Source organism: Apteryx mantelli, chromosome 7, assembly GCF_036417845.1.
Source record: "Apteryx mantelli isolate bAptMan1 chromosome 7, bAptMan1.hap1, whole genome shotgun sequence".
NCBI lineage: Eukaryota > Metazoa > Chordata > Aves > Apterygiformes > Apterygidae > Apteryx > Apteryx mantelli.
In genome coordinates, this window is record NC_089984.1 from 13,739,973 (window position 1) to 13,745,972 (window position 6,000).

Below are 6,000 nucleotides of genomic sequence, written 5' to 3' on the forward strand. Positions count from 1 at the left end.
GTTTTCAATTATTAATAAGCGCACCAGGCGGTTCCTTCGTGATATTTAAGTGATGCAGTCATTAATGGCAAATGGAGATCTAATTTATTTAGAGAGGAAAACAGTTGTAGTCATCACTAAAGATGCTGTGTGAAATACTGAAATATAATTTCTTTTGCAGAAATCTTTACCTCCTATTCAGTTGCCCATAAATGCACTGACATTCTCATAAAAGAGTATGGAAAAAACTTTCTGACAGTGTCATACCGAGCCAGCTTTATGCTCTCCCCCTTTTGGAATAGAGACTCTGCTCAGACTATCCCAAGGGAAGACCAGGAGGTGCTTAGCCCGGCTCTTGGTTGTTTTCCTCAGATGGACATTAAGCATTATCAGTATAATGGGTTTGTTTGAGTAGTGGTTCAAGTGACCACAGTTTAGTTGGCCTTGCAATGGAATAAAAGCTGTAGCCAAAGGACAGTAACGTTTTAGTGCTCTCACAAATTCCTCTGCGCACCTGTGACACTACCTTGTGCGGAGTCCCTGAGTAGAGAAAACGTGTAGGAGAACAGGTCCCTCAATGGCCCTGGGCTGCTGGCCTGATCCATGCGCTCGTGACTGACTTAAGGAGTGATTGCCCTTGTTCAGTGTGCTGTTGCGTGGTTTGCAGAGCAGTGTATATGATCTCTGCTGTTTACATTTGTGTTTCCTCAGCTGACAAACACAAGGTAGAATAAAATGTTCATAAAGATCTTAAGTGTTTATGTAACATTTATAAATTTTGTTTGGCCTTGCAATGGACATTCTGGGTATTCACAGGGTGATGCTGATTTACCTTAATGGGTGTCTACATCCAAAAAAATTCAGTAAGTCTGTCAGAGTTCCTAAAAGGTAACTTTGGCTTCACCTTCAGGAAGCAGTAGTTTCTAATTGGGAAGGAGGAAATAGAGTTGGAAAAGTGTTAATAAAAAGGTCTTATGCCATGGCAATATGCTTAATCTTCAAGCATTATTGTTTATTAAACATAAATTTGGAAACAAATGTGACTGCTATCCTTGTTACTGTTTTATCAATTTTAACTTAGGTGGCTTCTGCCTGGGAATGCTAATATATATTGACTAGAAAAGCTCTATAGAATAAAATTGCATTTTACAGTTCAAATAATTAAGACTATAAAAAACTAGAGTGCCACTTATGGTGTGGATTTGGGCATCTTTTGGCAACATAAGTCTACATGAATCCAGACTTTAAACTTCTACAATATCCATTTATTTTTAAATATCTCCTGTTGGATATCAGCACACAAAGTGGTGACAGGCCAAGAACTCTCTCTCCGCAGGGCTGTTCGAGGCGTGCAGCGCAGTGTAGGTTACTTGTGCAGTGACCCCCTGGGTAACCTGGCTGGGCTTTCCGGTAAAGTTCCCAAATCTGTAGCAGGTCAGTTCCACAGGAGAGGCGGTCAAGTAAATATGAGCTCTTACTGTATGGTAGCCCAGACTTTGCAAGGGTAAACTTAATTAGTAAAAAACAAAACACATTTGTTTCCAGAGTATACTGTTTCCTCAAATGAGTGTCTTCACTACTGTGGCTATCAAAGGGATGAAATAAAACTGTCTAATACATAACATGATAAAATGATAGTACATAATTCCCCCTGACTAGAAATAAATGTTTAACAAACTGCTCCCAATAGGCTTGTTAAAGATGAAATATTTATTACTATATGTTAATTACATGTTTTAAGCAGTACTTAAGTAATCTGAAAGCAAGACCTAGCCAATCTCTTTAAGAATTTTATGTGATTAAATCTTTCTTCAGCAGTTTTCTTTGTGCTAGCGCAGTTTGCTCAAACATATTTTTAATTAAACAGTGTTTGCAATGTTGATCCTGTTGTATAGGGTGAACACTGGACAGTTTTCTCTGTGAATTTCATGGCCCAAGCAAAACCAGATTGCATCAGACTTAATATTTGGGTGTCTGGGCTGAAACACAATATCTTTTCATGTCTGGAAAAGTCTTATTAATATGGTAAAGTTGCATGTTACCCCTGGGATATTAGTATCTGACACTAACAATCAGTTTTGAAGAAGTCTGCGTGTGCAGTTTTTTGGGGTTATATTTTTTTGTGGCAATATATCTGACAAATACATAAACATAAAATACACTGTAAGACTTCTTCTGTCCCCTGTGCAGCTAAAGAAACCAAAAAAAAGCACAAATACTTTGCAGCTTTGCATCTTAAATGGTATTTCATGCCAGCAGACACAAAACTATGTTGAAGAAAATTATTGGATTATCAGAATTTCAAACTATTGTTGACAAAACTCTCTCATTTTAAAGTTGATTAAGAGCTGAAACTCTGTGATGCTTCGGGATTCTCTCTTCTTCTGAGTAGGCAGTAGGCTGTTACCAAAGAAGAGATAAAGAGGAATAAAGTAACTTAATCTCCAGTGATTCTGAACGGTACCTGGTTACACACTTACATAATTAACCTCTCTTGTGATATGTTCATTTAAAAACTATCTGGTCATATGTGACCATGCTTATTTAGTGTACTCTGCAATATTTATACCACGATATACCCTGCTTATTATGAAACAGACATTCTTTAATATATTTATATGCACACACATATATTCTGGAGCTCTTGCTTAGACAAAACTCCACAGGCTTCAGGAAGATATATCTGAGTATGCACATTAGTATATGACTACACATAAAGAGCTTCCACAGGGGCGGTCAACAAAAAAACTCTGATATTTCTCCTTTTCTTCAGTATCACTGTTCTGATATTCCCATGCATTTAAAAAAAAGTAGGACATGCTACACTAAGTATGATTATTCTTAGGCCTATATCAAAGCCCTCAAGCCTCTCATTAGACTTACCAGTAAAACTATTTTTTGTAGTGAGCACAATACTGTGCAGCTCAATAGATTTATGCAGAATGTTCCAACTTTGTGGTACCTGTCTCTGTAACAAAGCTCAAAGGAGAGTAAACTGAGATTTCTCTAGCATAGTCTATGCCTCAGAATTTATCCCAAAGTCCATGCGAAAACCACTGATTTGTGATGTTTCTGACTATACTTCAAATGACCTTACTGGACACTGCCTTATATATATGTATATATGAGTAAATATTCATGTATCTGAATAGTGCCTGTGTGTGGGTGCAGAACAATCCTGTCTTTTCTTAAAGCTGCCTTACAAAATTGATCAAAACTGAAATCTGTAGCAAGTAAATTTAAATTCTTCTTAAATTAGTAATGCATCTTGCTTCTCCTTTGAATGAGCCTCTACTGAGTAATGGTTCTTGTAAATATGTGCCTCAATAGAGCGGAAGAATGTTGCATGTATCTTAGGCTATTTTCCACTTGCAACACATAAGGCTTTGATAGGGAACATTCTAAATGTTTTAAACAAAAATGTCTTAAAATAACCAAAAGCAATCTGGATAGTTAAAAGGACTGTCAAAAGCAGAAATGATTGAGTTTGTTATAATTTTTCAGCTTAAAAAAGACAGTCTTTTTTTCTTTGTTTAAAGAATGCATGTATTGGAATAAAACATTTCCCTGCACTGTTTGTGGAGCGCAATACAAGTAGTTGTTTATCACTTTTTATCAGAGAATTGGAAAATACATTAGGGAGCACAAGATCTCAGTGACTCACAGCGGTTATCTCCATTTCAGATGAAGGAGAGAGAGAAGCAATTTCATCCAGACCACAAAGCAAATCTGTGACGGACTCTCTCTTAGTATGTAAAAATGATACACAGAAATTCTTAGTGCTGCCATTCAGCCATGTTTAATACTACCTTGCTGAATGGCCAACATGCAAAATGAAGAGGATGGAAAATTATGTGAAGTCTCATTGATAATTAAAAAAAAAAAAGTACTATTAAACTAATTCAACATTGTCCTGCTAATAAACTTTAAACTCTTTTCAAGAATCATACTGACATCAGCTATATGTTGTTTTATTTTTCCAAGCACATGATCACCATCATACTCTAACTTTTAAACAAGCAGTAAACACTTGAGAATATATAGGATCTTTTCCATTCTGCTTGAGTACATGTATGGAGTGAATTCCTTCCTATGCATCACTTCCATCTCCATGAAACAGTTCCTAGGTCTTTGCAGGGTTTTTGGTCAGACTGAACATCACAAAATTATACATCTCCTAGCAATGGCTGTGCCACTTTTGCCTTAGTTTTCAAACAGCTTATTCTCAGAAGCCTAAGTGGCTGCTGTCTTTAACATGATAATATATGGGATAAACGTCTGTAACTCTTGTAAGGGGAAATGCTTTGCTGCAGTGTACAGTTTGTGCAGCCACTGTGAGTGATGGCCGAGAGTGAAATCTTCCTGTTTGCAAATAGCGTAAACATCATGTCAATAGTAGGGCAAATAATGCCAGCTCGTTCCTTTTTAAACCTGCTCCTCAGATGAAGAAGAAGCTTCATTTCTTTTTTTGTTGTTTGGTTCCAGACAATATTAAGTTCCTGGATTAGGAGACTAGCAGTCATACTATCATTTTAGTGAGTAGAGATGTGAATCGCTCTGCGGAGATGCCTCTCTTCATCAGTTATAGAGGTAGCCTAGGGCAAGCCGGCTCCTAAATTAAGTATCTCAAAGTGTCTGCAATTAGATGGGACAAACTCATGCTCTGGGGCTGCATTGCCTAAGGGGAACGGACTGGGTGCCATGCAATCAGGCTGCTGCGCTGCATGTGCTGCATGCAGTTGTTTTTTTTCTTTTTTTTTTTTTTTATGTATCAAGTGTTGTTAATTTGTTTCTTGATAGCTGATTCCGTGTTTTTTATTGTCGCCTCCCCTTTTGAAGAAATTACTGGAAAATTGTCAGATTTTCTGAAGCAATTTGCAAAACATGAGGAAACAGCCATGACAGAGTTTAATCATGTTATAAGAGACTGTTACTCTAAAAGGCAAGCTATTTTAGTTATATTGTGTTATTGTGCCATTAGTACCATTTGACTGCCAACTGTGCAACAGTGGGGCTCCAATCAACAGGGGCCTTTGTGTGTTTTCCATCGCAAATAGCGCTGAGGATAGGAGGGAGAGAGGCTCTTAGTGGTATAATTTTTTCAGTGATTAAAAATACTTGAGATCCATTTCAGTGATCAGAAATGTGTCTTAATGAGACAATTAGTCAAACCATAAAGGCTGCACAGCAATTTAGCTGGAGTTACTACTGGAATAATTTGCTGCTGCTGCTTTCTTCCTCCTGATCTGACTTCATCGCAATAGCCTGGATGGAAGTCGCTGTAGAGAGGATCTGCAGGCTAGTTCAGTCATTCTCAAATGGCCATAATTATCTGTGGGGCAGATAATCCCCTTAAAAACGAGTGAGACTTCGAAAGAAGTGTAGTTATTTAACGTATAAAAAAATATTAAATGTCTTTGTCCAAGTGGCTACTACAGTGCCTTCAAATATCCAGCTGCCTGCTAGTGCCATGGCAACTAATTGCAGGTAATGTTTAGGGGACGGGTATCAAACTGAATGGGCTACTTAAAATTTGTATTTATTTTTCCCTTTTGTAACAAAAGCACAGCAACAGGATCTCAGATCTCTTATGCCTTTTAGCCAGCCTTGTTCAAAATGTCTGATGGAGCTAATATTTTACCTTACTGGATGGAAGTAGCCTGTTGTATTAAAAAGGTTTTATTTGTCTCTGATCTTTGATTTGGTCATAATATTACTCTAAAACAAAATCAGAGAGGTTGTTCTCAACCCATACTTGTCTTGAAGTCTCCTGCTTCTCTTTCAGAAGTGAAGCCTTGTGTTCCTCAAAGCTTATATTTATTCCAGCTAAACAAGTTGTTTTATTAAGACTTAACATCTCCCTAAAAAACTTTTCTCATTCTGACTTGGAGGTATATCAGAAACATTCTCAGGCTGATAATACACAGACCCTGAACACAGTAAAACTTTAAAACTTTTTTTTTTCTTTTTTAATAAATTAGTCACCCTGGTGAGTTCTTTTGCCTGGAGCATTTGCATTGA